Source organism: Lithobates pipiens, unplaced genomic scaffold (genome assembly GCF_037356315.1).
Source record: "Lithobates pipiens isolate NorthernLeopardFrog02 unplaced genomic scaffold, aLitPip1_a1.2 Scaffold_27, whole genome shotgun sequence".
In the NCBI taxonomy this organism is placed as follows: domain Eukaryota; kingdom Metazoa; phylum Chordata; class Amphibia; order Anura; family Ranidae; genus Lithobates; species Lithobates pipiens.
The window spans coordinates 93,270,953-93,281,054 of record NW_027507788.1 but is presented as its reverse complement, the minus strand read 5'-3'; the positions used below and the strand labels follow the sequence as shown (position 1 = coordinate 93,281,054).

The 10,102-nt window shown below is 39.9% G+C and overlaps 1 pseudogene across 1 annotated transcript; it reads left to right on the top strand.

Moving 5' to 3' along the window:
- Nucleotides 1-650: 650 nt before the first annotated feature.
- Nucleotides 651-9,793, top strand: LOC143933991 (trypsin-like; annotated as a pseudogene). The gene is made up of 5 exons (XR_013263184.1): nucleotides 651-804; nucleotides 2,289-2,451; nucleotides 3,360-3,619; nucleotides 5,909-6,045; nucleotides 9,589-9,793. The product of XR_013263184.1 is annotated as a trypsin-like (transcript).
- Nucleotides 9,794-10,102: the final 309 nt, after the last annotated feature.

Below are 10,102 nucleotides of genomic sequence, written 5' to 3'. Positions count from 1 at the left end.
GAGGACTGGCGACCAGGACTAGATGGCATACTCAAGATGTGCCCTTACTAGAGTATTGTATAGTGCTAGAATTATAATTTTATCTCTCGAGTAGATACCCTTTTTAATGCATGGTAATAGTCTGTAGGCGTTGCCAGATCCTCAGTTCTCTCAAAAGTTCTTCCCCTAGCAAGTAACTTGCATTCCTATTTTTTATTAGCGTTAAACCTCATATGCCATGTAGCTGCCCACTCCTTTGTTTTATTGAGGTCTTCTTGTAAGTCTTCTATATTCTGTTGTGAACGTTTTTCCCTGCTTAGCTTTGTATTGTCAGCAAACGATGAGATTGAACATTTTATTCCAACCTCTATATCATTTGTGTTAAGTTAATTGGTCCCAGGACAGAACACTGGGACACCATGCTCACAATTCCAGACCATTCCCTAGATATGCTATTTATCACCACCCTCTGGACACACCCCTAACATGTTGTCATCTGTGCCATTATAGTCAATGGCACACTTGTAAGCCTAGCATTGTTTTTAGAGTTTCTGCTATACAAAAATAGCCAAACAAGTTTATGACAAGTATACGTAGTCATTGTTTCTTAAGAATTAACTGAAATATCTGTGTAGATAATATGGGAATGATCAGATGTCGGGAGGTGAGTCATGGGAACGGACAATCTGTTCACTCTGCAGACCTTTATAAACCTTGTCCGGAGCTGACAACGGTCCATTCAAAATTCCAACAATTCAAAGAAGAAGAGTTACCATCAGCTCACTATGCTTTATATCTGAATATGCTTGTTCCTGGGGCTTGCAGGTAAAACCTAATTACATTACACCTCATATCAATTCTGTTGCAACCTAAAAGAGAAGTATGTTTTGTTAGCTTTTTTGCAAAATCATACATACCTAGATGGATGCAGCATCAGTCCGATGCTTTATCTGTCCCCCACCAACTGAGAACCAAGCAATCAAACAACGCCGATCACTCGGTTCTCAGGGCTCCCTGAGCAGAGAGCTGGTGACTGACCACTGTCTGCTCTGCCCCCCCCCCCCCCCCCCGCTCACTGAAGTGCTGGGCTGTGGACTGAGTGGGAGCCCGGTCCAGGCATATGGGCGGATCCTGTCTTCATTGTCACAATCTTGCCCTAGCCTGGATCGGCTCTGTGATGTCAGCAAACAGTGCATTTCAGTCCGCTGTCACCTGAAAACAGGTCACAGAAGTGCTGAGCAAACTGTACTCCTGTGATCCACAGAAGTACTTCACCTTTAAAACAGAATTTTTTCGGTCTTGAAGTGTAGGGATATCCAAAACATTTTTTTGTATTTTGGATACAATGCAGATGGATTAGAAACTTAATAGGTTTGTACTACTGTATCTGCTAAGTAGATTCACCATCTTTTTTTGTTCTAGCCACCATTTCCACTAGGATATTACGTTTTGGGAAACTAACATTTTAAAGTTGTTACAAGAACAAAACCTAAGGGGACATTTTCCATAAAGGACACCTGCTCAGGTGACCAATGTGAGCAGAATTGCCTCAGTTGGGGAGATTTCCATTCACTTTCTGTTGCATTTCTGAGACAGGAAGGGAAGGTCAATCTCCTTGATAGGACACAGATATCAAGGATATAAAAGGTGAACTTTATTCTGCATTTTTCCTCCCCTTCCCCCCAGAGGCACATACTGACCCTTCTTTCACACCCTCTTCATGCCAAACAGCTGCTGGAAACAAGATGAGCTGCCCTTTCAATGCACTTAGTCATTTAAGTTGTAAGTCCCCCAAGGTTATGGACTCTCCTGGTGAGACAAGTCTAGTGCTTGATGTATTGCCTAGCACTGGCCCATAGAGTCAGTATGCATGAGCATTCATATCAGTACATGGAAGTATTTTGTTTGCCCTTGCTAGCAGAACATAGCAGTGGGGGAGCAAAGGAAAGGTGAATACATGCTCTTGGCAAGTGGGAATAAAGTTTAAACGTTCCCAAAGGTTGGCAGCAAATTTTCGGTCTCTGTTCCACCAAGGTTATAGACTCTCCCGATGAGACAGGCCTTGCCCTTTATGATTTTCCCATTGCTGGCACATAGAGTCAGCATGCATGAGCATTCATACCCCAAGTACCTGGAAGTATTTTGTTTGCCCATGCTGGCTGAACATAGAAGCAAGGGTCAAAGGAAATGTGAATATAGGCTTTTGGCAAGTGGGAATAAAATGTTAACTTTCCCAAAGGTTGGTAGCACATTTTAGGTTTCTGTTCCACCAAGTATTTGTAAATAAACTCTTTTTCATTCCTTTGCAGCTGCTGCTCCTCAGTATGATGACGATAAAATTATTAATGGCTACGAATGTGCCAGCCATTCTCAACCTTGGCAAGTTTACATCAGCCACAATGGAGGACAATGGTGTGGTGGATCCCTGATTTCATCAAGGTGGATCATATCAGCAGCTCATTGCTATCAGCCGTAAGTTCCAAGATTATTCTTTGTAGATTGGTAATACTTGGCAATACAGAATACAGACCAAACCAGTGGTCTAGGGCTGAAATGGCTTGGGCCCCTGAATAGGATCAGAGAATCATATGTCAGCCATAAAAAGGGATCTATAATTGTCTGAATAATTAGACCTATAGGAAATCCACTGTTGACTTCATGCTTTATCTAAAAGCGTAGCTATGGACAAAAATTTAAAATATATATATATTTAATGCAGTCTATTAAAATTAACATCGCAGTAACGCAGTTTTATTACCTGCTGGACCTGCACAAAATTCCATTATTTTTAGCCAAGTGAGCTAGCAAAAAGGGAAGCTAGAGAGGTTTGGATAATCCATTTAAAACTGACATATATAATGATATGAATCCATTCACATGTAGCATTATGCCCATAAACCCAGCTGCCATTTTATCTCTATGGTTTATTTAATATATTGCCTGTATATTATATTTGTGGTGATTGTCAGTAGTGGCAGTAGCCACAAAGTCATCCAATACTGAAAACAGGATAGATTATAATGATAGGAAACAAGATATTATTTAGCTGATAGAACAAGGTTAGCGGTATGATCAAGTTTTTCTTTACTATCAAAAGAGAAATATTTAGTGGGTGGTGTTCAAAGGGGCATTTTTTTTAGCCAACGCACAGTGGCCTAGAGTCCCATGTTTTGTGCTACCAGAAAAAAATAGAGGTTGCAAAACACAGTTACACACTCTACACCTTCTTACTTAGTATCCAAAGTCCTGCAAAGTTAATGTTTTGCCATGAATTAAACTTATAGAAATCCTCTACATTTTGCATATTATCTATAGTCACCTTTAATTAATTAAATTTGATATCTACAGCTCCTCTTTATTCTTATATCCAAATTATACAGGCCCGAAACCTTCATTGCTCACCTTGGGGAACATGATGTTACTAAACAAGAAGGAACGGAACAGCGTATCCAGGTGGAAAAGGCTATAATACACCCTCTGTACGATGATGAATCCTTCGATCATGATTTCATGCTGGTCAAACTAGCTAAGCCGGCCCAGTTCAATCAGTACGTCCAACCCATCCCAGTAGCCTCTTCCTGCCCAACTGTAGGAAGTCAGTGTCTGGTATCAGGCTGGGGAAACATGAAAATCTTTGGAGGCAAGTTCATTTTCTGGGCTTTAAATATAATTGTTTTACGACTGAACTTTATTTAAAAAAGAAAACATCAACTGCAGTTAATGCAAGGACCGATTTTATTATCAGACTTGTATAACCTGCATGGTAGCAGATTCGAAGAGGAAGGGCGAGACTATGTTTCATTGCACATGTATTGACTACAAACATACCGAAAGAAGGAAATAGCAGAATACTGACTCATAAGTGTGCTGCTGCTCCTATATTGTCCAGTCAGCAAGTCTGGGTTATTTTAAAGAATATCTAAACCCAAAAACAGAGTAATATATAGTTTTGCAGTTTACCAATCCTCAGATGTGTTGCCTGCAATGATTTCCTTGTTTCAGTTTCTGTTTACTTCATTTTCACCTAGCAATTTTGCCATTAGCACACAACAGTCCTAGGGTGACAACATTCACATACTATACTGCACCTAGCGAGAAGCAGCATTGTCACCCTAGGCAGCATATCTAATTTGGACTATAAAGACCTGTTTGGGAATACACAGAAGAAAACTGAAAAAGCACCAAATTTCTGACCAAATCTACAGGTATTGTTCTGCATTTTCAGAAAATGTCATTACCATGAAAAAATGCAGCATCTAAGGACTGTTAAGCTGGTATTTGTTACATTTTTGTGCTTGGATTTAGATATACATTAGCAAGGAAAATAATGATATGGTGTTAGGTAAATTCAATCAGCACACACAAAAATGCGCAAAGTTCCCAAACAATCCCAAAAGCATAAAGTATAACTCTGTTCCTATTGTAATAATGCACACACATGCCCACCGATTTAATTCACTTATTGAGTTAATTCTGAACTTGTGGAGGATTTCTTCAAACTGGAGCAGCTGCAGCTACTTTGCTTCCAGACATCTGCCCCTCTTTCTTGCACTGTAGGAATATCCTTTCTGAAATAACTAAGTGTAAATTAAGATCTTATAGGCATTGTGTTACAATACTAGTTGCAGAGCTGGCACATCACTTGGAGAGAGGACAAGTATGTATAATATACTGACTTGGAACTGGAATGATTCCCCAAATTCTAACCATTACTTAACAGGTAATATTCTGCAATGTCAGGTTTTGTAAAAAAGGGCAATCACCAACGGGAACACCACAACACCAAACTAAATATTGCTCCAAAGCAAGCCAACAAAACCACCTCAATTTACAATTGCGGTAAATAGTCTTACCCTTTATATCGAGGTAATTAAAAAAAATATATTATACCATAGTCCTCATCCCTTACCAACAACTTCACTTAAGGTAAATCCATGAACCTCATTCCCTGCAAGAATTAGAATAATGCACAACATTCATGATGAACCTCGAGATAACTACCAGTAAAACTAATACCTCAACCATTCCCCATGACTGCATATGAATATATTTGTAATAACAAATATAACCTCATGAAATTACAAAAACTGGAAGCAAAATTTGGGCTCCTCTGTCTCTGGTTTATTGTTCTAGTACCTTGTAGTATTTTTGCCACACTTTGGGGTTGATTTACTAAAAGTGGAGAGTACATAATCTGGTGCAAATGTGCATGGTAGCCAATTAACTTCTAACTGCAGATTGATCAACTGAGCTTTGACCAAAAAACCTGGAAGCTGTTTGGTTTCTATGTAAAGCTGCACCAGAGTTTGCACGCTCCAGTTTTAGTAAATCAACCCCTTTCTCTGCCACCATTTCTGCTAAGATTTGCTTAAAGGGGGAAGGGTTATATATATATTCTGTCAGGTCTTTATTACTGTACATTTCCCAATGGCAATATTCCATTTTCATCACCACGACAAGAAGTGGAAAATCTGGGGACACAAATCTAAATAAAAGTATTCTCTAGGTTTTAACCCTCCCTCACACTATGCAAAACTGAAAAAAACAGTTTTAGCTGGAACTCCACTTTAATTAAAATACTTACCTTATAAGAAAAATGGCTCTCGTCCTCTCCAAAAATAATGTAAAATGATTTTGTAAAATTGTTGTGTATAACATCACTCATACCTTAAAGTGGATGTAAAGCCTTAAGGTTTTTCACCTTAATGCATTCTATGCGACTTTCCATGGGGGCACCCGATGAAGAGGAGGGGCTTGGAGCGCCTACGGGGCAACCCAGTACAAGGGCTGCTCTGTGCAAAACCATTACATAGAGCAGGTAAGTATAGGCATGTTTGTGTTTTTTATTTAAAAAAAAGGGAGTGTTTAACATCACTTACATGGCATTATGCAGTAGTTGATATTATACTATAATTTTTTTTTTCTTTAGTGCAATATGCTACAAAATTACAGTGTCTTGATCTCCCTGTTTTGTCGGACTCCAGCTTTAAATCTTCTTATTCAAACATGATCACTACAAATATGTTTTGTGCTGGTTTTCTAGAAGGTGGCAAAGATGCATGTGCAGTAAGTATTGAAGATGTATAGAATTATGAATATTCATAAATGTCTTTATATTGTATGTTTAGGATAGTAAGAATATCCAGAGCAAAGCATATGATTGCTATAGGACCAATGGCAGAACTACTGCCTGGTCTACGGGGCCCAGGGCAGAGAGGGGCCTGGTCAGGACCAGAAGTGGTAAGTTGTGTAATTTAAAGCAGAACTGAACCCATTAATTTACCTGTTCTGTAAAACAAATATATTCAAGATATGCTGTGAACGATAACTGGCACAGTAGCTTATGCTTTTAACTGAACTGTAAAGCCATGGTAACTACAGATAAAACAGAAGCTAACATGGCAGCTTCCTTGGCTGTAAAGTATAGGAGGGTGTAGTCCAGCTTTACTGTCTGTCTGGGGGTTGGCGTTCTGTTATTTGAACAGCTGTTAGTGTTGTGCTTTTACTCCCCTCGTTCTTCTCTTTTAATATAAGGCAAGTGCAGGACTTTGAAATGCAGAGCATTCTCCTTCTAGGAGGAGTATATTCATGATCACAGCCAAAAATGAAAAGGATGGGGGAGGAGGGTGAGTAGGGATATTAGCCTTGGCACAGCATTGTTAAGTGAGGTTGGGAAGGTTGCATGTCTCCTGGTCCTTTCCAGACCTCCATCAGTACAGTACCACACAGGATTTCTTAGCTCACCTGTTTGCTGATGTCATGTGTAAACATGGAACCTGGCATAGGGAGTCTTAGACTACTCACTTCCTCTGTAGCTCAGACTGATGACATCTTGTGCAGAGGTGAGTAGTGGAAGACTTCCTCTGCCAGCTTCTGTGTTTACAAATGACAGTTATGCTCTGGCGAGATGTCAGGTCCTATGTAGGACCCATGCTGATAGAGGTCTGGAAGGGGTCAGGCATCCCAGTGTACCTGGCAGAACAGGAGATCTTCCTGGGGTTCTGACTGTGCCCCGCATGTGCTAATAGAGATCAGACTAGGGGACAGCTGAGTAATAGTACAGTAAGTAATATTTAGCAAACAATGTTTAGAGTGCTTTGTAAGTACCGATTGTATTCTGCATTTCCTTTGCCATAATGCCTTATTTCATATATCACAACGTACATTCCCAATTCAATACTGTCTCATTCCATATGTGATGCTGTGTATTCTCTATTCTGCAACCCCTCTTTCATCAGCGCTTCATCCCCTGCACCATACTGTACATTTCCTAGTTCCTAGTCCGCACCCCCTGGTTCTGTATGACAGGCTGTTTACTCCCTGCACTACTGAGCCTTATTCATATGCAATGCTGTACATTATCTATACCATACCCCCTCATTCTGTATACAATACTGTACATTCCCTATTCCACACTTCTTTTTCTGTATGCCATGCCATTTATTCCCTGTTTCTACTCGCATTTGCCATGCTGTGCATTTCCTGTACAATCCTCATTCCATATGCAAATCTGTACCTTATTCCACAAAGCCTCTTAACAGTTGTCCTGCTGTATATTCCCTATTTCACAATATATTGTTTTATATTATACACTATATTATCCTGTATGTCTTGTTGTATGTTCCCTATTCTGCAATGCCACATTCTGTATACCATGTTGTATGTTCCCTTTCCCACTGCTCATTTCGTATACTATGCTATACAATCCCCTTTACTACCAACTGAAAAAAAAAAGGGAGGAAGCTACAACTGGATGGGGGCATATAGATAGGGAGATAGAGGGTGCACAGTGTAGGGAATATCCACCATCTCTTAAGCATAAAATGAGGAACAAAATGGGCAGGGAAAGGCTTGTTGGTGAAAGGCTCAGAAGGTCCCAAATGATATAGATGATAAGTATGAAAGAATAGCAGATGGATCAATCAGATTCAAGTTACAGAACTTGGCGTCCATGCCCTTAAGGTTAACTAGTTAAATCCTCCATGAGCCAGATATCCTCAACACAGAAAAGTGGAGTCGAAAGGGATTTCCACAGAGCAAGGATGTAGGAGCCGGTCACGTTAACTAAGTATCCCTTTACTGATTTCTTGTAGGTATTTAGAGAGAATGTATTATGGTACAGAAGGAAGAATAGCAGAGTTTTTAGGGAGGTACAGTTGGTAAATATCTGAACAATGATGTGAACTTGTGTCCAAAAATGCTGAAATATTGGGCAGGACTCTCTGGGAAGAGTGTAACGTAAAGGTCTTTCTCCCATAAGTCAAAGAAATGCAGCAAAGTCTGAGAAGACCCTGTAAGAAAAAAATGATAGTTGTAAGAGACAGAATGTCTCACTGGTCTGCTAGATTGGTATTCATGATCAAACTGATTCTGTAGGTGTGCAAAAAAGGTGGCCACAGGCAAGTATAGAGCTATATGAATGGAACTGCAGGGGATCTAAAGAATAAATATCAGGTTCATGCAACAGGCAATAGAGGGGATGGGAGTGTTAAATTCCAATAAAAAAAAAAGAAAGGTCAGAGTGAAGGTGAGTTTTTAACGCAAGGCTGGAATTGGTAGGACCAGGCTCCATGGGAGCATATTCTGTGGAATGCAGACCTCTTCCTGTTCAATTGATACCCACTATGTTTTATGTTACAATGGCAGCACCAATCATACCAATAAACTTCATACAAAAAGCCAGTATACCTCTGGAAGCTTATATGTGGTATAAATTATTGTACATTAACGGATACTAAGGAATAATGTCCTGCTATCTAACCATCTTCTTTAATTCCTCTGGGTTGGCAGGTTTGCCTACTTGCCATGTGTGTTAGAGGTCTTTTGGACCAAGGTCCCCTATTGATGCACCAGCTCTGTCCCTGCCATGGCTATATCTTGTTAAGCTAAAATGAAACTACAAGTTTTAGTACCTAAGTGTAGTGCTTACCTCTGAAGGGGCCACTGGAAGCACACCGGTTCTCTGTAGATAGCACAGAAGCCACCAGTCACCCAACAATTACAATCAGTCCAGGGAGTGTCTTTTTAGGAATTATTGCTGAAAACCTTAACGAGAGAGGGGTTTAGGGCACGGGATATGCCAAAAGAATCAGCAACAGCAGCAAAAGAACAGGATTCTCTCTAGGCTCCCAATAGTAGCTTTCCAGGAGGTAGCTGGTGATGTAACTATGTTGGTATGTCTGTACACCATAATGGCAATTGTTAGCAACTGGTTCCCCTTTGCATCTATGCAACTCTCAGTCCCAAAGAAGATCCTTGTTCACAGTGTCCTTGGAGCTATCTGCCACCCAATCTCCACTGGTAGATCCTTAAAGAGGAAGACAAAATCACATTTTCCTAGCAGCCTAGCTAGTAGGAACACTACACCAGCATGATATTTAAAATATGGAATTATACAGTAAGATATAACTAAAATAAAGTTGTACAGTAATTGAAATGTATCAGATCTATATCTTTTTAGTCAGCTTTTAAGGTACTCTGGTGAATATTTACTTATAGAACCTGGAGGGTGGTTTGAGCCACACAAGTGAACACAAAATTAAATTATTAGCGGTATTATTATTATTCTTTAAGTACTTTCCTGCACTGATGTACCTCTTGTTTTCACAGGCTGATTCTGGTGGACCACTGGTCTGCAATGGAAAGCTGTATGGAGTGGTCTCCTGGGGTCGAATGTGTGCACTCCGTAACTATCCTGGTGTCTACACCAAAGTCTGCAGCTATTTTGACTGGATTAAGAACATTATAGAGCAAAACTAAAGCCAATTTTACACCGAAACAAATGTACAATAAAGCATAGTGCAAGTTCCCAGCATCTCAGTGTCTGTGTCGCTTTATACTGTCTGTGGTTTTTAGAACTCTTGTGCGCATAACTAAACACAATAAGTCTTTAAGCCATGAAGTTTTTTTTACACAAGGAGATTGCTATATTTTTACTAAGCCATGAAGTTGTTTTACCAACCACGCTTCTGTGGTGATACAACTAAAGAATGTGAACCTGTACATACACCTGTTGTTCAGAAAGATATAAATACAACATGAAGGTAACCGCCTAATGCCCAGATACATGTGTGCTTCTACTTATGTTATATTGAGAATTTTTAGGTTATTAGCTGGCCTTAGG